This window comes from Mus musculus, chromosome 3 (assembly GCF_000001635.26).
Source record: "Mus musculus strain C57BL/6J chromosome 3, GRCm38.p6 C57BL/6J".
In the NCBI taxonomy this organism is placed as follows: Eukaryota; Metazoa; Chordata; class Mammalia; order Rodentia; family Muridae; genus Mus; species Mus musculus.
In genome coordinates this window covers 30,266,164-30,291,695 of record NC_000069.6, presented here as the reverse complement: position 1 = coordinate 30,291,695, position 25,532 = coordinate 30,266,164, and the positions used below count along the sequence as shown (strand labels likewise).

At 40.5% G+C, this 25,532-nt stretch overlaps 1 protein-coding gene and 1 non-coding gene across 5 annotated transcripts in view; both read left to right on the top strand.

Moving 5' to 3' along the window:
- Positions 1-25,532, top strand: part of Mecom (MDS1 and EVI1 complex locus) — a 558,464-nt gene that overhangs the window by 218,064 nt on the left and 314,868 nt on the right. The gene's annotated exons all lie outside the window — the stretch shown is intronic.
- On the top strand, positions 11,501-24,861 carry Gm10258. The gene has a single exon (XR_880726.1). It is a non-coding gene; the product is annotated as a predicted gene 10258 (transcript).

Sequence of the window (25,532 nt, the reverse complement as noted above, 5' to 3'; positions counted from 1 at the left end):
ACTTCTTTGTCCCATTCCTCTAGACAAATGTCCCTGTCAAAATTTTATTTTTATTTCTTCACTACTTAAAAAATAGCTTTACCGTTAATATAATGATTTTTAAAGAATATGTTCCAAACTTTTCTTGTTTATCAACTACAAACCTTCTGGATCTTGCATGTCTCTGTTCAACAGTGTAGTTTTTGAATTATCCACGTGGTTTGTTCTCATGGTCCTATAGTATTTCATTCTGTGACTATACCAGTTTGCTTACTCATCCTGTTGTGAATAGGCCTGAAGGTTTGCACCTGAAAAGGACAGTGTCCACCATGTCTTCTAGAGTCTATGTATGAGTTTAAAGTAGGTATTTAGGAGTAGAATTGCAATGCTAGGGAGAGAGCACACAGCAATAGAATAGTGTGCTAAATGATTACCAGTCCAGCAATGGGCATGATCCTCTGAAGTATTTACAGGTCTTCTTCCATTCTATCTGCAATCTTAGCCGGTAGAAGACATTATTTCATTAGACCTTTGCAATAGTTGGCTCCAAAATAAAATACCTGATACCCAAGAGGATTAACTAAGTTGGAGGAAAGGCTTATTTAGCCTACAGTTAGGAGGTCAAATCTAAGATTAGTTGGCCCCACTGGTTGGCATCTGATGAGGGTGCCAGTTGGCAGAGGCAGAAATACCTGTCAGAGGGGTTACATTATGAAGCAGGAAGGAGAGAGAGGCAGAGAGAAGGAGAGAGAGAGAGAGAGAGAGAGAGAGAATGAGAGAGACAGAGAAAGAAAGAGGGAGAGAGGGAGAGAGGGAGAGGGGAGAGGGAGAAAGATAATATCATTGTTCTATATTGTTCTACATGAACCTTTGAGGGCTCGCCTCAATGACCTAAGGACCCCTCACAAGATCCCACACCCAACAGATCCCATCACTACCCAACTATTGTACACTGAGGGCTAAGCCTGCAGCGTGTGGCTTTTGCAGACACAGCCATCCCATGGCAAGCTTTTGCTAGTGTATTCACCCTGACTACAGAGATCAGTGGACCTGTTACTTGGGCCTTGGGTATTTCCCAATTGGTGAAAGTTTGTTCCTATCTATGGCTGTCTTCATGTCTTTCTTTTGGTTAGTCTTATTTATTTTAGAGGTTCTTTTTATATTTTGGATACTAATTCTTAGTTAATTGCTATTTTTCTACCATGTATTTTGAGTTTGTAGCTTCCCTTTTCTTTCCTTTCTTTGTGTTATCTTTAAATGAGCAGACAGTCTGATTTTAATGCAATGTATTTTATCAGTCTTTGCTTTTATGGCGAGTAATTTATATGTCTTGTTTGAGATATTTTTAATTTATGTTTTAATCTCTGCTCCCAGCACCCAACCTAGATTCACAATCACAATAAGTTTTGGTTTAAAAATTGAATGGGCAAATAATATGGAGAGGGGATTAATAAAAAAAATGTTTAACTTGCAAGCACATGCAGTTTTTAATTAAAGACTCTCCACATTGGAACAAGAAACCTAGCTAATACCTGAGGCATTTCCTCATCTGTTGGTGGTAGCCGGGCTTGTGGGAGGGCTGGTGTCCCACCCACAATTCCTTGCTGTTTCTGTGTATACCGGTGTGGCTTACAGATGCTTATCATGAGCTTGCATGCCCTGAGTAGGGGGCAGGTGAGAAGTGTGGAGAATTGTGACCCCCCAGGATCAGCTCCCCATGAACAGTGGGCCAATGGGAAGCTAGCAAGCCTTTTAGTCCCCCTCAGCTGGGAGACTACACTGCTTCCCAGAGCTCGCTGTGGTATTGTCATAGACAACACACCCTTTTGCAGACTTCTGGCCCTTCAGGCTTGCTTCCTTTTATTCATCCTTACCCAGACTTCCTGGGACCGAGTTTGAAACAAACTGTTTCCTCTTGAGTTCTCTCAGCATCTGTTGATATAATTTCAAATGCCTGAATACCATTTTTGAAACTTAAGGACCTTAATAGTTGTGATTTGGGACTAAGTCATCTCTAAGAAAGTCAAACAACAAAACACCGTTTTCATTCTCCTGTTATTGGAAAGGTGATACTACGTGTATAGCATCAACTCTGTATATAGTTCAGATACATGGATTAGAAAATGCATGTGAGAAGGCTTCTCTGAGAAGGGACATAGTTTTGGGGTTAATTATATGGTTTCTAGAAATAATCCCCTGAAGTGCGAGTCATGAATTTTCTGCCACTCATTAGTTCACCCAACAACTCTAGATCAGATCTCCTGTCTGAAAAAAAATGGGGATCATGTACTATTATGAAAGCTAAATGACTTTATGCTAGCAATAAGCTAAAGCTGATATCTGGCTCATGCCAGCAGTCGGCTCACTGCATACCTTCCTGGATGCAGTTGATGGATGAGCATCCATCGAGGCATTTCAGAGCCACAGCATCCTTATCCATTCCTTGCCTCTCAGTAAGCCTTTAGGCTCTGCAGAAGACTTAGGAGGCCTCCCTAATCCTTCAACAATCATCTGTGTAATAATTTTGGGGAGAAGGGCCTGATTTCATGAGTGTTGAACTTTATTCTGAGGCCCATTAGTGTTTGAGGCAGAGGAATGTCAAAATAGAGCAGATTTCTGCGGAAATCTGTTTCCACAGAAACATTGTCCACATTTTCTTTGAACTTGTAAATACCTTTGCTACTGTTTGCCAGAACTACAGGCAGAGGGGAAAGTATATAAAAAGGATCTTGTCTCTGGGAATAACATTCAGAAAGCTCAGTTCTGTTAAAGGGAGGAAGCTATGACTTGAACCTGTGTAGCTACTAAGGAAGATCCTTCCACGAGCATTTTGTGGACTAATCTTGATTCTCTTTTCATGTATCTGAGGAGCATTTTGTAAACTGTTCTCATTCTGTGACTACTAATTACAATGGTCATATCCTTTCGCAGCATGACTTTATATATGGAGACAAGGCTTGTATGGAGTCCGGGTGTTATAGATTGATTCTGGATAGCTGGTGTGGTTCTTGCATTTGAATGTGAGACTTTCTGTAGCATCATCACATCTGAAATGCATTGTCTGGGCCTTAATTAGACTGGAGGTGGTGGGGATCATTCTTTCACAGTATGGACTATGGTTTCCTCATCTGAGAGGTAGTGAGCTAAAGGCATGAGAGTCACAGAGCTGTGTAAACAATAAAAATGGAAGAAAATATCTGTAAGTTGTTCTTAAGGTTTTATTTTACTCACTCTACTCTATGTGGTATGTGTATGGGTGTGTATGCGAGTGTATGTGTGCACATGTGTGTGCATGTGTAAGTGCATATGTGTGTGCATGTGTGTGTGCATGTGCTTAAGCATGTGCATGTGCATGTGTGCATGTATGTGTGTGCACATGTGTGTGCATGTATATATGTATGTGTGTATATGTGTGTGCATGTGTTTAAGCATGGGTATGTGCATGTGTGCATGTATGTGTGTGCACATGTGTGTGCATGTATATATGTGTATGTGCATATGCACATGTGTGTGCATGTATATATGTATGTGTGTATATGTGTGTGCATGTGTGTGTGCATGTGTGTGTATAGTGCTGGGGATTGAACCCTCACACATGTCAGGCATATTCTTATATTGAGCTACATCCCCCAGCTGTCTTGTGGGATTTTCAAGCTATTCTAATATTTTTTATTGGAGTAAAATAATGGTAGCATTTTCCTTTTTATCTTCTCTGTGGCTACAAAAAGACAATCATTCTCACAAGTATTTTAAAACAAGCAATCAAAACTTTCCTCATGTTCAGTTTTTAGGTTGGATTGATTTTAGCTCTTTAACTGAAACCTAAAAGTTCATTGGAAGTAAAAAAATTTTGAAAATTCTTAACATTTCTAATCTACAGTGATGTGGTTTTGATGTTGTTTATTCAACCTGGCCAGTCTAATGTTTGGGAAAGAATATATATATATATATATATATATATATATATATATATATATATATGTATATATATATATATGTGTGTGTGTGTGTGTGTGTGTGTGTGTGTGTGTGTATCTCAGGTGACATGCTATCAATATCAAACAAGAAAACTATAATTTCACCTGCGCTTTTGACTTATCCTAGCCACATCAAAGATCCGGGCATGTAGAAACATCATTTAGCCAAAATATGCTTTTTTTTTAATCATAAGGGCAGAACTAATCGAAAAATATGAGCACAAGGCCATAGTTGTCCCTCAGCTGCGGAAACAAAGGCACGCATACCGATCAGGGGATATGGGTCTTCTTACAGTGCTCTGAATTAGCCAGTGGTAGACTGCTCCTTATGTCAACATATTGCAAAAGATAATTGAAATTCCAGCAAGTGCCTCTATTATTAACACTGGAGCTTGTGCCTTTATACACGTGTAAACATCCAGACAAATATGGCCAGGTACATTGAAGATTGATTAAGTGTGGTAACCTGCGGTAGTGCTTAATAATGTTACTGTTTTGCTGCGTTACTGGAATTTTGTATCTGTGTGAATTAATGTTCATAGCAATGCTTTACCACTACTGCCTGCTCTTTTTCTCTCATGATTTATGTGGCTGGCTCACTGAATGCAATTTATGTAGAGTTGTTGTTGTTTTTTTTTTTTTTTTAAATATAGTTTAACAGAAGCACAGGTCCTCCAGTATAAACTCTGAATTAAGGCATTAAAGATACAAAAGACCACAGGGTCTGGGCTCCCTAATTGTCCACAGTAAGAAAATAGATGCTTTAAAGGGAAACATGGCTTCGCCAGAAGATGAATAGACACATAATCCGGAGGCCAGTTGCTGGCAGAATTTCTTAGTTTGATGTGACCCTCCCTTTGACAGTGCTCCTAAGGTAGGTTGTTTTGGAGAAAACATATGTTTCCATTTTCTCTCCCTCTGCTCCCTTTGAGTCCCCAGGCTCCACTAGGGTCACAGAAACATTAAGGCTTTTGTCACTGTGATTAATAGCTCTTAAGATCATCTTTAATTCACTCACTAATGACTGAGGGTCTTTCTGCTCTCCATGTGATCGGGTGATATATGAGCCGAGAGTACACCTTGTGGCAGAGGTGGAAATCATTCAGGCAATGCAAATATTGTCACGGGGACAAATGTTTTCCCTGTTAATAAAAATTAATGAATTCTACCCAGGAGCTAGTTAAAGAAGCGGTGGCAAAAGCAAGCCAAACACAAATAACTTCTCACTGCTGAGACCTGCTTTTGCATCCTCTCTAATGTACAAAACCAAGAGATACCACTGCTATGCATCTCTGCCTTCCCAGAGGAGATGGGACCAGGAAGGTTTAAATATGAAAATTAAGCATGCTGTTTCCAAATTAATTTATCTTTGCATTCTTAAGTCTATTTAAAATTGTAAATGTTGGCATCTTATTATTTTTTAAACCTTGTTTAAACTACAGGTTTCTAGCCCCCCTACTTGCCAAATGAATGCATTCTTCCCTTCATGGCCTAGTTAAGACCAAGAATTATAATGGTCAGGGTTTATAACTATAAAATGATGTAATGAAGTTTAAATTTGAAAAACTCCTTGTAACACATCATAAAAGATTGATGAAACAGACTGGAGATTAATAAGTGGTTTGAATAGTTTGGAGAGCAAGAACAAGAAAAACACATTTGTTAACTTCCTTGTTGTGTTTATTGAGTTCTTTAAAAATGAAAACATTGTCTCTCTTAAAAATGTGTCCCACATTGTTAAAGCTGTGTTTGTCACACACATACCTCACTTCCCGGCTCACTATGCCAGGCAATATGTATACAGGGCCCTGTGATAGTGCTTGCTTGTAGTGTGTGGTAACAGAGCTAAGACGGCCATAGTTTTGTTTTATTCTGATATTCTGAACTTCTTTCTTTTAATGACCAAAATCCACAGTCTCAACGGAGTAGATGTTTCTGAACTAGCTCTCTCCTTCTTTATCGTTCATCTTTTAGATCACGAAAGCAGCAAACTTTTAAAACACATTATTTTACCTCGCTACAGTGCTTATCTACAAAGGAACATATTACTAAGTGGGGAGAAGGCTCCACTTGTTACTGTTGTTTCTGGTAGGCACCAAGGACAGTAGCTAATTTGTTCTTCATCAATGCCAAGGACAAAATAAAGAAAAACAAAAACCTGACTGAATTATGCACTTATGTCTCCTTGCTTCTAAAAGTATGCATATTCCTCCTAGAATGTTCAAATCAACACTTAGCAATTTGATTATATATCATCTTTTTAAAGATATGGTTGTAATTGAAATAGAATTACATCACTCCCCCCTCCTTTTTTCTCTCAAACTCATCCCAACTATCCTTCCTCCAATGCCTCTCATCCCCTACAAAGTTTATACTCTATTTTTCTCTGATTATCATTGTGTGTTCAAACACACCCACACTCAACCCACAGACTGCATGTGTGTATGTATGCACAAATATATATGAATGCAACATGCTGAATCTATCCCTCTGTGTTGGACAACCAATAAGGGGGGGGGTTCATCTTTGGGAAGGGCTACTTTTTCTTCTCTTAGCTGTCATTAGTTGCTTATAAATTTTTTTTTTTTTTTGTCTAGGAGTGGGACCCTGTGAGAGTCTATTGTGCAATTTTACAATTAAGTCAATTAGAAATGTTTCTTAAAGAATACATGCTATCTGAACAAGCTGAAGTATAAAACTATTCAAGGGATCAACCTCGCTTATCTGTTAAGTTTTGAAAGTAGAGAGGAGGATGGGTCTAACTGAGGAGGCTCCTACCTGCCTCTCTTTCAGCCCCCACATGATGCTTGGCTAATAGATTCCTTCAGTCTGTGGATCCCTTCTTCTCCCTGTCAGTTCCTGGAGTCCCTGCATTTTGAATGCGTAAGAGATTCTTTCTAGCCCCACAGCCACAGTAAACCCATAGGGGCAGGAGTGGCACAGAGCATTCTTAATAATCCCTGAGATAATCCTCATGCAAAACTTCAGAGTCATCACTGCTCTGCTTCTGGGCAGAGCAGCCGCACAGCCTCGTTGGTTGTAATATATAGGCTAGTTTTTGTTGTTCACATAAAATGAATTTTCTGCAATTGGGTTTCACTATTTCTATAAACTTTTATATCTTACCCTAGATTCTAAAGGAGAAAGACTGAGTTTGCACAGCTTCAGTACACAGTGCTGGGGAGAGCGTTTGGGCAAGTGCGGACAGCAAGGAAATCAAATATGAGCGTTCTTTTTCTTTCCTTCCTTTCTTTTTTCTTTTTCTTTTTTTTTTTTTTTTTTGTCCAGAGAAGTTCTAATCACATAGTAAACAGTTAGAATTTACACGGGTTTTATGTAATTAAGCCTGAGAACCACTATTTAGTTGCAGCTGGAGCAGAATCTTGGCACAGAGTAGAACAATCCAATATAGCCCTTAACCTTTCCCCTCTCAGCTGCACTAGTGAGACTGCGTGTGTTTCTTTAAAAAGGTGTTGCATATCCCTAATCGCTGTTTGCAGACTTTGATATGAGGGTCACCTTACTGTGCACACATTTTCAAACTCAATGGTAAGGGAAAATGGACAAAATGAACCCCTAGCCTCACATACAGTTTACCTGTGTGAAACTCCACGGTAGAAAACTTCTCTATGATCTTTGGTAAGGGATGTGTGGCTTTGATGTTTGCTCTCCTGCACTTCTCATTTGTTGAATCTTATAAGGTAGTTTGTTGACATCAGCTAAAGCTAAGGAAACCAACAAAGAAAGAACCCCAGTGCCCTGGTCATCCTTCCCAGAATCAAACGCCATCCACAGTAGATTCAGATTCTCTCCCACCTGCACCTCAAAGTTTGCAAACGTAGGTCAGATGAAGAGAATGTGTGACAACACAATGAGAAAGCATGGCCTAAAGACCAAAACTGTTGACTTTATTCTTAACGTACCAGTGTGTCTACATTTTCCACATGGCAAAGCTGAATGGCACGTGTTCCTCCTCATGGAACCGGCCTCTCCATTGCCTCCCTTCCCCACCCCCTGCTGCCACAGCCCTTCATGATGGTGATGAGGTCTGCACAGCCTTTGTAGCCATTTGAATGTGCAGGCACTAATTTATATTATAACCAGAGTACCCTACCAAGGATAATATGGAGAAAGAATCCAAACCATGTGTATTTCTGGCCTATCTACCTAGCAGTGTTTACCTGGACAAATACCAAGGTTAGCTGGTGAGATTTGAGACTCTTCAAGTGAGTTAATCATGAAATCTGAGGGTTACAAATGAGGAGAGTCAACCTGAGCTTGAATTTTGAAATGAGAAAGATTTTATTTTTTTAATTTAGTACTGTTTAATTGAAGAGTTAGAGAGGTGTTTGTGTTCTCTGTGCAGATGTTAGAGCTTGATCATTCTGGAAGACACTGCAGTATTCTACACTAGAAGCTCCTGTGTTTGCTCTCCTGGCATGCAAGGTCTTGCCATCTTTTAGGAACCACAGGAAGTTGCTGGCCTCTGTGCCATGAGCCTGGGTTTTCAAGGTTGCCAGGTCCTGGCTACCCACTTCTGCCCTCTCCTATAGAAAAAAGGCCATGCATTCATTCAGATTCTCCTATCTAAGGATTTGGGGTTTGCCTCACTCTGGCAGAACCCCTTAGCGTAGACCAGCTTCACTTCTTGCAGAGGACAAATCTTTTTATTAGCTAACAGGATGGGATAGGTATGTCTTTATAGGCCATTCGCTTGAGCATAATTTCACATGACTCATTTCCCTTTATACGTAAAGACAGTGGCTGCAACAAACAAGGGAAAAATCAAGCCCCCCAAATGTTATTGGAAACTAGTACTTGAGATTGTATAAAATTCTACTGGAGCCAAGGGATTTATCCAGAACGACTGGACATTCTTTGCTTGGATGTCTGAATAGGCCTTGGGATACTGTTTTTGGCCTGCCTTTGAACCCAGTGTAATAAAGAAGGAAATGAAAGCAAAGGTAAACTTAAAGCATTGTTTTACTCTAAATGCTTTCAGTAAAGGGTCTTGTTATCTAATGATTGGTACTGGATGGCTGGTGTAAATCGTACAGTCTGTTCCTTGCAGTCCTGGCTCAAGGAAGCCAAGGCAAAGGAAATCAATTGGAACTAGCAGGTTACAAATGACCAGTCTTAGGCAGGTGGAAAAAGAACCTCTCCAGCACAGAGAAGACTAGGAAGCAGGGAGGGGTGGCCTTTGTTTTCTTATTCAAAATCCAGGGCAGTTATGCAAAGGAACTAATTAGATCTTTGAGGCAGACAAGATTGCTTTTATCTGTTCCCATTATAGGTTGCGCCCAAGAGCTCCTGCTTTATCTGAGGCCTATCGTAAATATTTATGTGATACTTGAAAAAAAAATTACTGCCTTTGAAATATAAATGAAAATAGTATTTATCAATTCGGTGCTCTATCAGCCAGTCAACTGCAATTCAATTCATCCAGGGTTGTGTTTGAATTATATTAAATATAGGATATATGAACATTTTAATTTTTGATATAACACAGGGTATAGCTTCCAAATTAAGTGGCTAGGACAGGCAAAAGTCTTAAAATGGCTCCAATGAAGGTTCACATTTTACAGCTATATAACATTTTCTGCCAGAGGCACCCAGAATATTGGAAATGAGGATTTATTGAAAAACAAATTACTTTTAGCTAGTTCTATGGATGGAGATAGTGCAGCGCCCGCTCACCTTCTGCTTCTTACTGCTTTAAACTCATGACTTTCTCAGCTTGTTCAAAGTTTACTTTTTTCTTTCATAATTAACTGCCATTTCGAATTCTCCACAGCACAGCTGTGCCGTTATCTTAGAACGCTGAGCTGTACAAGAGATGGTGGCACCCTTTCCAACCTAGAGATGGCCCTTGATTACTTTGGTTCTCAGAATTCTTTGTCTGTGTGTGTGTGTGTGTGTGTGTGTGTGTGTGCATGTATATGTGTGCCATTTTTAGATACCACATTTAAAAATTTTTTGTACATTCATGAGCACATACTGAATTAAAGTTTTTATTTTATACAAAGACATGTATATACGTATGTATATACATATGTATATATATGTATATATATATGTGTATATATATGTGTATATATATATATATATATATATATATATATATATATATATATTCATTGTCCCTTACATAAGAGTATTTTTTCACAAGTGTGTATTACACATTGAACACATCCCCTCATGCCCACTCCTCTCACCTTTGCCCCATACATTAGTGTCCTTTGTCTACCTAGACAGTGTCTTTTTCTACTTTCATGTCATACATACTTACATATATGATTTTATGTGTCTATATAAAACCTTGCATACACAAATGGGAGAAAAACATGTAATCTTTGTGTTTCTTAGACTGGCATAATTTGCTTAGTACACAATAATTTCTAATGGTATCAACTTTCCTGCAAACATATGACTTCATGTTTCTTAATGGCTGAAAAAGATTCTAATGCACACTCACACATACATGCACACATAATGTCTATACATATATTACATGTATATATACAAATATAGAATATATTCTATTGCATACATGTCTACACATACGTTGCATGAATATATGTAATATATAGAATATATACTTTATTGCATATATATACATACATATATATGTATTTTTTTACCCATTGCTCTGTATTTGTACACCAATATTGGTTCCACAACTTGGCTGTTGGAACTAGAATGTATACTGTCTTATTTGATCTGTACAATCATCCACAAATGTTCAGAAGTGCTGGGGTCACTGACCTAGTTCAGACCAGTAATGATGCACAGCCTCAGAGCCATTAGTGACAGGCAGATACACTGTCCATTACCCAACTAGTAAGTATGGAAGGACTCAGAACTCAAATCTTCCAGTTCCATTACGCCTGCTACTTCACCCGGCTACTGGAGTTGTATGATTTAAGGTTTGTCTAGAGCTGAATTTCAAGATATTCCCTCCCCATAAATTTGATGTTTTGTCTGATTCAAAACATGATACTCATCCATCATCCTTGCAACATTCAAACAACAAGTATTCGTTGAATGTGTGCTATGTGCCAACCAGTCTGCTGGTCTCTGGACTTGTGATGAAGAATAAGATAGGCACATTTCCCCCAGATGACAGCTCCTACAGAAAGTTGTGTTTTCTGCTCAAACTGAATTCAAGTTCAGACTGTGGCTATTGTTTTCAGCTGTAAATTTATTTTAATTGAAAAAACCAAACCTCTTTTGCACTACCCTGGAAGACCGACTGATGAAAAATTATTTGAGAGGAAACTTGGTTGAATGGCCCAGGTGTTTGGGGTCTTAGAGCTGGGAGAACAGGAACAATTTATACACTGCTGGGTGTAGTGTTGTGTACCTTTAATCCCAGCACTCAGGAGGCAGAGGCAGGTGGATCTCTCCCTCTCCCCCTCCCCCTCCCCCCCTTCCATTGTCCCTCTCCCTCCCCCTCCCCCTCCCTTCCCTCCTCCCTCCCTCCTCTCCGTCTCCTTCCCTTCCCTTCCCTCTCCCCTTCCCCATCTACATAGTGAGTTCCAGGACAGCCTGAGCTACACATGGAGACCATCTCTCTAAACAAAACATAAAAGTTTATGCATTATGATCTGAGTAAACATTTGGAATTCTTATTCTGGCTGTTTGTTGGCACTCAAGTTCTTTTTGGCTGGAGACGGGGTGGTCAGAGTTCTCAGTGATCTCAGTCTACTGATGGTACCTTTAGAGATATCTGAAATTAATTACCCCTTCCTGCTATTCCTGTGAATTTTGCCCAATACCAAAGGTATGGCTTACTGTTACAGCCCCCTCATGCCCCCTCATGCTGGCCTCTTTCTCTAGAGTCTAGACTCTGAGTGCCTTGAGAACAGGGACTCTCATCTTTATACCTTCATTTTTCTCTCCATCTTGTAAGGTTTCTGGTACAGGGTCATCAGGTGGTGGCAGGGGAGTGGGTAGACACAGGGCTTCTGCCTTTGATTCCAGTGCCTCACAACACAAAAGTCTCTCCAACTTTTAGTTTGTGCATCTGAAAATTTTTATGCAAGCCTGAAGATGTTTACTTGTAAAAAATGCTACAAAAATATATTACAGATATACAAAGGGCAACACAGTGGCTATCACTTTATCAAATTATTCTTCTCCTTGTAAATTAGGTTGTTAGGGTTACTATCAGAAAATACCACAGGCTGCATGGATGAAGCAATAAAAATTTATTTTGTGGGTCTAGAGAGATGTCCTAGTAGTTAAGAACATGTACTATTCTTGCAGAAGTTCTAAGCCCAACGCACAGCATCCATGTCAGGCAACCCACAACTATCTGTAACTTCATTTCTGGGGAATCAGACACCTCCTTCTGGACACACAGGCAGACACTCATACACACACGCACACACACAAACACAGTTAAAAATAAGGTAAAATATTAATAAAGAAATTAATTTTGTTATAAATTGAGATTAGACGTCCAAGATCAAGGGGCCATCTAGTTTCTTCAAGGACCCTTTCCTTGGCTTGCAGATGATGGACATATTACTGTGTCAATGGGAGTTCAAATTCATGTTGTCTGTGCTTTAGTTTCCCCCTCTTCCTCATTCTCCTCTTCTTGCTTATGAAGTCTCGCTGTATTGCCCAGGATTGCATCAAACTCATAATCCTGCCTATTCCTCTTCAGGGCTGGGATTACAGCCCTGTACCACCATGTCTGGTTTACAACCTCCTCTTCACATAAAGGGTACCGGCTCTACTTTAATGACCCTGAACATGTGCAGAGGCATAGCTACTGAGTGTTGGATTTCAGCCCTTAACAATTTAACTCAGCATGTCAATTTCATTAATTTCTGTCTTTGGATATGAATTTAGCTAGCTTTTGAACGTACGTATTTGAAAATGTGCTTTAACTGTAAAACAGATGTATAAGCTGCCAGTGGTGGGATGCTCTCTGTTTAGAACATTGCTATGAGTAACTTGTAGTTAGACATATCCTCACATTTGCATTGAGAGCCCAATGAGTTTAACCGTGTTAAATTCACTTTGGTTGCTGCAAAGTTGTCTAATTCCAAATATACAGAATTTCTCTCTACTGTTATGTGCCGGTAATTGGAACAGTTTCTTTTAAATGGCTAATGAGGTTTCTTTTTATTTTAAACCAAGACTCAATTTGTGTACCACTATACAGGTAATGTCTGACACTATTAGCTACCCAGACTCAGGTAACAGAAAGAAAGACCTTTTACCTCAAACACACACAACTGAAATGATCAGAATTGGGTAAGAAAAACGGAGTTGATCTTTGTGATTACAAATGACCATATTTGCATTTACACTTCAGTTTTCATTATGCCTTTATTTTTAATCTCTTAAAAGTATATAAATAATAGTAATAGTATATAAATCTCTATTTCTGTGACACATGAGGAAAGTGAAGCCTGAGAAGAAATGTACACCTCCTTGTAAAGGAGTTTAGTCATGGTTTGGTACATCTTCTGTCCGACCATCTGTCCGTCCATCCATCCATCCATCCATGTGTGTGATCCATGTGTGTGTTTGTGCGGTGTGCATAAACTATCAAAGAAATGTAGCTATGTAGAAAAGTATGGCTCTTTGGTTCTCGGAGTCTCCTCTGTAATCTGTAGGTTGATTAACCTCGTGGGGTGGTCCCGCAGTTCTAATTTATGGAGGCCCAGCATCTGACACCTCACAAGCAGTCATCATTTTCTTCCTTATATTCTGTAACTAAGTGAACAGCCAATGACACCAGAATTTTGCAGCTTCACGTTTCCCGAGAGGTGATCTTGAGACAGCAGCGCGGTCGTCTATGTTCACAGCTCAATTAATCTCCTATTAACTGTAATTTCATTCCTAGCCCTTAAACTCCATTAATTACCAAACTTGTGACTGCTGTAAACAGGCTCTCACAGGCTTCATGCTATTAGTGCAGAAAAGCATTCATCGACTTCAAATCAGATGGATTTCCAAAGGCACGAAGCGCTTTTCAGCATGAGTGGGCTGAGAAGGATGGAGGGCAAATGCTAATTTGCCACCATGTTTGGAAGCTCCGGGCCTCTGCTCCTCACACAGTGAAGCCATTTCCCCGTCCCCCAGTGAGATAGATGGTCAAGTGCTAGAGTTTCCTTCTCTGTGTTTGAATGTCTGACATCTTGAAGACATAATAACAAGTTTTAGCCCAGGCTATGTCTGGCTTTTACTTTTCTATCTAGCTATGTTTCCCAGGGTTTGCACACTTGGAAAAATCACAGGAAAATGATGATGGCTTGCTGTTAAAAAAAAAAAAAGTGAAATTCCTATAGTAGAAGTTTCACCCACAGGGGTTTTAGAACAATCTGTGTTGTAAAAGATGGCACAAGCAGCTTAAACATTTCACTTTTGTATTAGCAAAACTGTTTGGGTGGAATTCTACTACCATTTTATTAACAATTTAAACAATTCTTTCAAACTTTGACTGCATTATTAATTGTTGTTAAAATATAAAACCTACCAATGCAAAACATTATGCACGTGCTTTTGGGGGAGTAATTTTCAACATTTTAGGCATTTTATCTTTTTTATGTTCCTAGATGTGCCTTCCTTTCTGTGTTATCTGTTTTGGAAAGCTGCTTTCTCTCTCTCTCTCTCTCTCTCTCTCTCTCTCTCTCTCTCTCTCTCTTGCCACCACTACTCCCCCCCCCCCCAGGCTGCTGGTACTTTCTCATAGTTTAGAATATTATCTCTCAACACGTGACTTTATTTGGTTCCATTCTGCTTATTTCTCCGTTTCTATTGTTCAGATTTTTCTTTTAAATGTATTTATTTACTCTTTATTCATTCATTCGTTCATTCATTCATTCATTCATGCATGCATGCATGCATTTCATGTGTACGTGTATAAATATTGAGTGTAAGCATGCCACAGGACATGAAGTGGCCAGAGGGCATCTTGAGTCAGTTGATTCTCTCCTTCTACCTGGGGATCAGACTGAGACCACAAGGCTTGGCAGCAGCCTCTGTTACCTGCTGAGCGACCACACTGACCAGTTGTTTACCATCATCATCACCACCGCCACCACCACCACCATCACCATCATCAAATAACTCTCTCATATTCAAAAGCAATGCAAAATATGCTCTGTCTCTTAGTGTTTCCCCAAGTTGCTGTGCCTTTTCTAAGTCTCATCTGACTCAGTTGTGAAGTAAGCATGGTCAAGACTTCCCGCATAGGCTGCTCCAAGGCCCAGCTTCAAACTGGGCCCTGAAAGCACAAGGAGTCAGGAACCTCAATGCAGGGTTGTGAGAATTTTGCCAACTGAAAGAGGGGTTTGAGTGTGCAGTGACCAGCCTCATTTGAAATAGAATGCATAGTGAGTATGTTGTGTTGTTGGCAGTTCTCACCTAGTTACAGCTCTCAACTTGGCAGCAGCCTTGGTTTGGAACACACAGCACGCGAGCTCCCTTTGCATTCACTGCGCATGCCCCTCACGCCTGGCCATGCCGCCTGGAGCAGCTCCGTTGGGATTCGGAGGAGAGGTGCTCTGAGCGACTGGATCTCTACTCTCAAGGAAGCTTAATGATTTAATTATAGAAAACAAAGACATTTAATGCTTTTCTTTTTTTACTGTCATTTCTTGGCATGTAAGTTTCAGATTAATGCTGCTTTTGATTGGATTGATTTTTAACAACTGCTGGTTCAGTTGCTGAGTTGAGTCTAATAAAAGAATAATTCCCTGAATTTGGCCTTGGGATTATAACAGAACTTCTAATAATTTCTGAAATGGGCCTAAACATACTTCTGCCATTTTATACTACATATTTATGCAAAGTGGCATTTTTGGCATTGACAATAATAAAATCAAAATGTTGACCAGCTTTGAAAAATGTTGAAGATGTTTCATCAATTCAATATTTAACTAAGATTGCATAAAAATAAGCAAGCATATCCTATTAGTGTGTGATTTTGCTTTAGTTTTTAATAGGGAATACAATATTTAAAAACTAATTTATTGTGAGTTCATATTGTACTTGAATGCTTATTTTATGTCCCTCTGTTGTGTAAGAACATCTTAGATTGAAAGGGGAAATGAATGGAAGATGCTGAAAAAGATGATGATGAGACACGGACATAAAGTCTCACAGCCAACGTTCAGTTTCTTGATTAGGTACATTTTCTTACTGCTTTTAGGAACAGAATTGAAGTTCACAATCTTGTTAGGACTCTTGGCTCATAGGAACAAATCTGACCATATTCAGAGAGATTTTTTTGCAGAACAGCCACACAACAAACACAGATCATGTGGATCATGTGCGAGTGGGGTTTAAACCACAGCTTTGTTTTCTAGCAGACAAAGGACAGAAACGCACACTGCTCCTCTCTCTGTGGTCCACAATTCTGGTATCACCGACGTCATTTCTGTACTGTGGCGCAAGCTGAAGGTGCCACAGGTTCCCAGAGCACCAGTTTTATTCTTCAAGCTTGTAGATTGCCATTGATTCTTACTGGTTGTCTGGGGCCCATGCAAAGCCTGCAGGTGAAAATTGGGCTTTAATTATTTTTCCTTTTCCTCTGTTTAGCATTGGGCATCTGGGGCTGGGTTTTCTTCCTGCTTTAGGCTGAATGTATGGCCCTGGGTGTTCCCATCATTTTGTAGCTTTTCCTTTTAGTGAATCTGAAACTCTTCCAAAGTCAGGAGGAGGGGGGAAACCTCACAAAAGTAATCCTGAAAGAAATCACTTGTTTGACTGTAATAATCTATAGAAACTGGTTAAAGCATTAAACAAAAAATAAATGAATCCAATAGAAGAGCTATGTCAGGAAAGTGCCCTTGGAATGTGTAGGATATTTTCTGGTACAAGGGGGTTTCTGAGTCATGGTTCATTTACAATGTCTGTTTCCTCACTCAGGGAAGGGTTCTAATAGATTCAAGGAGACTCAGAGACTTACAAATGTCTTAGTCAAATAAAGGCGGCTCTGTGAGGGAAGAGATTTGTTCTGTTTATGGAGAAAACTTGCCAGTCATGTCTCACATTGTGCACCCTGCTGAACAACCATCGTCTTTCACACTAGGGTGATGATGGAGAATCGAGTCTCCGAGGTCTCTGCTCAGAGGGGTCTCGAGCTGTGACCTTTTAGACTAACTAGAGAAGGATGGCCAAACTCATTCCGGAAGCCTTGGTAGACTTAGAGAAACTGCTAGCCAGATCAGGAAGATTACGAAAGCCGTCCCGATGTTTTACTTCCATAAAGTCTGATGTAGGCTTCAGCTGTGCCACTGGGTTTTAGCTCCTAAGCCAGAGCATCATGGTCCCTGCACAGGAGGAATTTGACGAAACCTCAGCAGTCTTGAAGATGCTTGTCTTAGTTTTCAGGGTCAGACTAAGGAGTGGAGTTCTTGAGTCAGTCCTGCAGGCGGTGGTCCCTAGAACAGTGGGGTTTTCTTTATTTCAATTGGAATCGCTACAGGGCTGTTGCCAAGATGACGGAATGCCATGGCCTTGGGGGAAACTCTAAGCATTTGACTATAAATCCGAGCAGAGGGAGCAGGGGACATATTTTGGCTTGCTTGAGTTTTAAACTGAATTTCTGGGACCACTGGAAACCAAATAAATATCATCTGCCTATACAAGGGAGCACCAGTTTTCCATGAGTATCCTGCCTTGGTTTGGGTTCAAGACTAAATAATGTGTCTTTGATCATTGATGATGCTTGGATTATCGAACACAGTAAGGATTCCATATGAGCAACCATAACAGGCAGGCTGGATAGGGCTGAGGAGAAAGGCCCCTTTGAATTTCCTTGCATGGTACTAGTGAATTTCATCTTTCTCCTCTGGATGAAGATGATTTATACTTGATGGCCCAGTTTTGTCTCTAAGCCTTAGAATCTAAGGAAACACCTTATTGGGAACTGTGCTTAAAAATGCCCACTGCCTAAGAGCTCTATAAAGATTATGATCCTATGATAAATCTATGTAATTCGTTTTGAATTTTCCTTTTCTATGTGTCTTTGTATATATGAGCATGTGCATTTATGTGTACATGTATGAACACATGTATGTGGAAGCTAACAATCAACATTGCATATCATCTTCAGTTGCTCTCCGTATTAACTTTTGGGATGGGGTCTTTCATTGAATCTGGAGCCAGCCAGACTAACTGGCCATCAGCTGTAGCGATCCTCTGGTCCCTCCCACACAGTGTTTGGTTTACAAGCATCTGCTAATGTCCCTGTCCTTTGTACACGGATGCTTGAACACTAGGTGAGTTGCCACCTGAGCCATTTCCCCAAATCTCTTTTTTAGTACTTCCTCCCCTCCCATAGCAGGAAGATCTGCTCACAGATACAGGAAGTCTTCAAGGAACCCTGTGCTGTTTCTTCCTCTCAGATGATCAGAAAAGTTGAGGTGGGGACAAGACGGCAGCTTTAGAACTTCAAACTCGAGACAAAGCCTCCTTACTCTGCAAGCCTGAGAGCTTCTGTGGCTTTGGGAAGGAGAGGCTCCACTTTTCCCTTCCCTGTGAAGTTTTCTCAGAGGGCATTTTCTGAGTCAATGGCTGTGGAATGATTCCTAGTGACCCTTCTTCCCTTGAAGAGCAATCCCTGGACCAGCAGTTCCAGAGTCCCCAGGAACTATTGAGAAATTCAGTATCACAGGCTCCACTTGGAGCTTGAAGCAAAACTTGCATATGAATAAGATCTGATGTGATTTCTGAGATCAATACAGTTTGATAAACAGACAGACTCATGGTCTCTGCTCAGTTCTTTCCTGTTTCCGCAGCACACTTGAAAATAATAACCTAAAAAAAAATCATAATACTTAGAATTTCTTCTGTGACAATGAGAGCTAACCTAGCTTCCTAAATGTCCTAAATCCGCCAACTTGCTCTGTAATCAGAAATGACCTTGAGGTTTGAACCTTCTGCCTCCACCTTCAGAGTGCTGGGATTGCAAGTGTGTAGCGTCATGCTTGCCTTATGTGATGCTCGGCTTCATGTATGCTAGGCAAGCACTCTATCTACCAACCACCTCTCTAGTCCTCTGGGTTCTTTGTACTTAATTACCCAGTTCTGTGCTGTGTACTGTATTCTTCCAAAAGAGCATGGGTTTTTGTTTATCTATCATTGCAGATTTGTGTCAGGGGTGAGAATCTTGTCTACTTATTTAGGCTCACACCCTGGTCTTTAAAAGAGTTGCTAACCTCAAAGTTTCTAAGACTCTGAGTCTAAACAGTGAGATTTTCCAACTCAATACAGAAAGGAATTATAAACATAAATGTGACAGTAACCAACATTAAATAATAACACTTTCAGAGATTGGTTTACTAACCAGAAGAAAGGAATATTCTTATTGCTTAGTCTGGACTTTGAAACAGAGCTAGACAAGTCTAGTTTTAGGAAGGCAGGAAGGGATGGAAAGGGAGTAAGAAGGACTACAAAAGAAAATCAGGGAGCAGACGGTACCACTAAAAACCACGCGAAGGAGACGTGACAAGGATTGGATTTGTTGGCACTGGCCATTGGCCAACAAGCATAGATTAGCTAGCAGATGATATTCGCAGTGGACCTGCTTATAAAGATGCAGGAAGGCCTTTGAACAGCTCAGTACCCCTCCACCCCTGCAAACAATTCCATATTCCCTGACAATGGCCTGTGCAGCTACATTCTCTCTTGGTACTGTGGTCACAAAAGTAAGTGAAGAAGAGGATATATTTCTATACAGTAAATGATGGACACTTGAAAGCCACCAGAGCATGACAGTTTTCATTCTTCAAGGAGGTAGAAGCTTCACTTGGTTTCACAGTCGTGACAGACACAAAGCCTCTTCTTGTTAGGCTGGGCCTCACCTCTGAGAGTTCTCCAAAGACCTTTCCAGCCGGGCTGGAGTTTGTCATGATTTCAGTGACTTCATAGGAGCTGGGATTACAAGAAAAATACTGTATGCTGCCGACATTGCCAAATCTGCCTCCTGTATTATTCTATGGAGTGTTGAGAATCTTTGTAGGAGAAAACGCTCTGTGAGATTTTGTTCAGTGGAACCTTTAAGAAACATTCCTTTTTTTTTTTTTAAATCTAATCTTTGAGGTTCAACTACGCACACCCATTTTATGTTAGGGTTTGTCCTCTTCAGTTAGAGCATCTTCCCACCACTTTTCTGGAAGAGAACAGATTTAATTTATGCTTTGACAGTTCATACAGGTACACAATGCATTCTAGTTTTCTCTCGTGTGTTTTTTTTTTTTTTTAAGTTTCCTCCCTCCACAACCAGCTGTTTCCCCAGGTTTATGACTTTTGGTTTTGTTTCATGACACATTAAGTTTCTCCAGGACCATCCTGTGTGACCTTAGGATAGGAAGCATCCACTGGTGCCTAGTGGGATCCCCAGTGAGTATACCATTCAAGGCTATGACTGTTCCCTCCTCGAACTCATTACTAGCAAATAGTTCATGAATGAAAGGTAGGGCCCTGGGCGCTCCTCCTCTGTCAGTGCCTGACCTCAGATGGGCCCATTATTGTGCAAAACAGAGTAGCACCCTCAGCTGCTGTGGATTTGTATCTGGAATAGCTCTGAGTTGGCCAGAAGGTGGCATTTATAGCCCTTTTCCAACTTTCTGGTTCTTACAATTTCCCCCACCTCTTCTGGTGCAATGATGTCCTGTGACCCTTCGAGAGGATGCTGTGAGTGTCTTGTCAGAGGCTGAGTACTTCACCACCGCCTTTTCTAGGTGTCTTGTGTCACTGTGACTCTGCATTTGCCACCATTCACTGGAAAAGGGTTCGATTCTCTGATTAAAGCTGATATGGGCATTGTCTATAATTGTATCAATTTAACAAAGTTAAATTCCCTAATCTTATGTTAAAATGTCATGTTCTTTAAAATATATAGCTTGTAAGGTTAAGAAGTTTTCATTTTTTATATAAATTGGGACTGAGAATGGAGTTTCTCAACAAGCCCAATCTTTGAGATGATTCATAGTTGAAAGAATGGAATGAGGGGAAGCTCTTCTTGCTTTTCACTACCTATAACTGCTTCCGTGGATAACCTACCATGCTCTGGCCATGCACTAGCATCCACAAGTACTATAGCTGTTATTTCCTTAGACACTGGTCCAGGAAGAAGCAATTGCCCCGCTGTCTTCTGCTTCTCCATTTTCTAGTTTCTTTATAAATTTAATTTCAGAATCATGGGTCCCTCAGAGATCACATGGTCCAGATTGTCACGGGGGTTTAAAAATACAACATGGGCACTTGGTGCAGGGGCAGTGTTAGAACCAGGTTACTGGCTTGCCAGGTTTGGATTCCTTCTAGAACACTGTCCTTACCAAGCCAGTTGAGTCTGCAGTATTGACTGGGAGATAACACTATGAGCCTGGAACATGGACGCTCTATGATTGGCCTTTGTCACAGTGGATATTAGTTATAAGAGGAAGATTAAATTTGCAGACGGTATGAGCTACTTTTAGCTCTTATTCCTGTAAAAATGTGTTGAAATTAACTGAGATATGGCTCATTCCAATATGCCTTTTGGAAGAAGAAGTTATGGCTGGTCCAGATGACCTGTTCCTTACTTTGATGGACAGGATGCTAGTGGTCTCTCTGTGGTTTAATTTGTCCTTAAATGCTATGCTGACATTTCTGAGTGTCATTTCTGTATGATGCTACATTGAGTTTTAAGCCAGATTCCTCACACTTATCCTAAAGCACTGATGACAGAGAAACATCTGAAGGACAGGCGCTACAATCCATTCACAGGTGCCCCTTTTCCTATTAATAAAATCACAGTTCTCCACTGAGGGAACTGGCTCTGAGCAGTCAGCCTCTACCTTCTGCCTTTTAAGTGGTGTACAAGAGGAAGGGCTAAAATAAATATGAGAAATAGGAAATACACAGAAGCCAATGCTTTTGATAGTTACGTGGCCACATGTAAGATGGTTTCATTTCTCATTATTACAGATGAGTTCACGTATGGTTTTCCAAAATCTTTTGCCATTGACTCTTTTCTCCTGATTTCAAGAATTCTGATGCCAGCAGCCCTTATAGTATTTCTCTGCTGGACAAGCAGGAACTCTTGTTGTCTTTGTCCCATCTAGGATTTTGGCCTCTTCCCTGGTACCCACCACCTTTCTTACCACAACACTCAGAATCAACTTTTCTCAGTGCTGTCACTAATTTTTCTGTAACTACTATTGGTCCTATGGTATAATGAAAACTATTAATTCCTTTTAGATTGTAGTTGTTTTTATTTATGTGTATCTATGTATGTGAACTTAATGTGTACCTGTGTCGTAGTGCCTCTGGAGGCCAGAAGAGGGCGTTGCATCTCTTTGAGCTGGAGTTGCATCTCTTTGCAGGCCTCCTGATATGGATGTTGCGGACCTGAACTCCAGTCCTCAACATAAATAAAACACAAAAGTAGCACATAGTATTTTGGGAGCTGAATTCCAATGGTCACTGAACAGAACAGTTTAAAGTTTTAAAGAGAAAATCTTTGACCCAAATAAAGAGGTTGTTCCAATCCTTTGAAATTCCCATGGTTGGTTGGCAGTCAAATGAAGATTAGTGGCACCCCATATCCTTCAGTTACCTCACGTTGTTGAGTTCATAATGTCCCTAATGTCCATCACTCCCTGCTCAAACTTTTCCTTTTTGTCTTTCTGTTAAAGTCAAACATTATCACAATTAATATTTAAAAAGGGAATTTTTACTGGGAATCAATGAGACAGTTTGGCATTGACCTTCATTTTCTTTGGAAGATGTTTATTTTTCTTGTCAGCTGCAGGGGAAGAAACGTGCTGTGAAAACCTATAGACCCCAGCTGTCAAGAGCATTTGTCTGGGATTATTTTGATGGTATGCTGGTGATTTTACCAAAGGCATGTCCCAGAAATGAAGCTGTAGACACAGGGGCCTCATCTTCCTCATGCATGTGTGTGTGTGTGTGTGTGTGTGTGTGTGTGTGTAGAAAAGTCAAAATGAGGTGAATAGTAAAAATGAGTAAAAAAAATATAAAAATTTATGTACAGATTTTCATTAAGACAAATGCTTGCAGAAGGTGTTGATGGCCCATCTGGCCCTGCTACTTCTGGGCTCATCAGTATTTCAGCAGAAGACATTATCCTTACATCAGAAATACCATCTGCAGTGACAACATGCAGTGAGACCAGGGACCCATGCCCTTTTGCAGATGTCAGGCCATTAAGCAAACACCTGAACCTCAATGCCAGGACTGTAGAGTACAAAGTTGTCTCTGAGTCCTGCAAACTGACCCCAGACAGAGTGAGGTTCACCCCAGGGGGAAGATTCTATACTATGAACTGTCTAACGGAGAGTTTAGCAGAATCACATCAAAACAGCCCAGCTGTGGTTAGGGTGGTTGCAACTGGATTCTTTGGAGAACACTGTCTTTCCTTTTGCACTTATCATCATCTCTGTGTTAGTGTTGGAAAGAAAAGAGTTTTGGGAAACTTTTGGTGTTAGTGACCTTTGAAAATATCTCTGGCCTGGTAGCTCTTACTCAGGGTTTTAGATATTTAGGTGTTTGGTGTAGTGATTTACCCCTGAAGCTATAAGGGAGCTTTCCATATGGATTTGAGAAGATGCGAATGAAGATTTGCCAGGCAGAAAGAAATATGATAATATCTCTGTGTGTACACATGTGCGCATGCAAATTATGTGGTTATGAGTTAGGCCTAGTTGTTGAATTCAAGAGAAGGATGGCTGGGAATGGGGCTCAGAGTTCATCTTTTTTACTGGTTTCAGCTAAATGAAAATGTACAGAGCTCATGATTTTGTAGATTACAGGTAAGTCCTCTTCAATTTTCTTAGTAATTGGACAATATGAGGGTAAATGAAAATAATACCATTTTTCTCTTGTTGTCTTTAAATCTCTTTTTTTCTAGTTCACTATAAACATTTAAATATCTAACCATAAAGAAAGACAAAGGGAGGCCATATTTTAAGAGTGATCAGGGGACAGGAGTGTTTGAATCTATTTCACAAGCTGATATTTACTCCTGGACACTTAGTCAACTATGTTAACCCTATAGACGCTGAGAAGAAATGCCACATGGTGTCTGTTATTTGCCCTGTGGTCTTCTAGTCTCCTGTCACAGTAGGTGTCAACCACACTCCATCTTACAAACCAGGGTGTTTTCAGCCTCTGGGAGAAAGTTCAAAACCTTGTTCTGAGCCTCCTCTACCCACTTCCTTCTGTTTTATCAGTGTACAAATGACACAGTAACTAAGGACAGGTCTGTTATCCTGTCATAGACCATGCTGAAGGGATTCCAAAATAAAAATTGTCATCCAAGAAGGGTAGCTGATGGGCTGCAACAGCCATTGTGAAGAGCAAATGCAATTCAGGTAAAGGGTGGGGTTGGCATAGTTCTTTCCCACAGCTTTCTGACAGAGGCTCTTTGCGCCATTTTGTGTGCACCATCTGGGACTTGTCTGAGCCACTGGAAAAGTGAGGTGCCTTTTCAGTACATGGAAAGTAAATGTGAAAAACTATTTGCTCTCTGAAGGCTGGTTTCTAAATTATTAAGAAAAGTAGCCTTCATATACCTTGTTTTGAGCTCAGACATACCAAACAAGAGAGACAAGGTGGAGGAGCTCTTCCGGGAGGTCCATGATAGGCCCGCTTGTCTTTCTTCAGGTTACTTTTCCTCAAGTAGCTTTAGGATCATAGCCATCATGCCATGGGGTGACCGGCAAGGGAAATTCTTAGCTAATTCGTGTGGGTGCTTGCCATGATCAATGTGGATTGGCAAGGTGCCGCTTTAGCACTGCAAAGAGGGGAGAGAATGGGGCAAAGGCTAGAAAAGGTGTGTCTGAAAGTCATGTTTGCAATGCACGGTTAGGACACACACACACACACACACACACACACACACACACACACACACACAAGCACACACGCACGCACGCACGCATACGCATACGCACACGCACACGCACGCACGCACGCACATAGAGGTCAGAAGAGGCCATCGGATCCTCTGGAACTAGAGTTACAGGAGGTTTCCAGAAGGGTACTAGGAGCTCAGCCCAGGTTTGCTGGCAGAGGAATCAGTACTCTTAACCTCTCTGAGCTGTCTCTCTAGCTTCTACATCTATTTTAATGCTGCCATGTTGCAATTTTCCTGTGCCCAGGACTGTCTCTTCATCTCTTTGTTGTGGCCATTGTTTGCTGCAGCAAATGTGCCGTTCAGTTTATTTCATCCTAGAGTCCTGGGCTTGTCTTATCTTTTCTTTTTTTTGTCCTGTTCCTTCTTTCCTTCCTTAACAAATAATCTTTGCCCGTTTGAATATTTGCAGTTTTCTCCTATATTTTCTTCTAGTAGTATCCTCTCATACTTAAGCATTTGATCAACTTTGACATAAGTTTTATGACTGGTGAGAAATGGAGTTTGGCCTCGTTCATCTGCACAGGGGCCCTAGTTTGCCCTGTACCACATACTGAATGAAGTCTGCCTTTCCTCTACCTCATGTTCTAACCACATTTGTCAAAAGGCTTTTAGAGTCTCCATTCTATTCCATGGGCCCGTGTATGGTTTACGCCAATCTTTTGCTTTGATAAGTAGTGATACTTTTG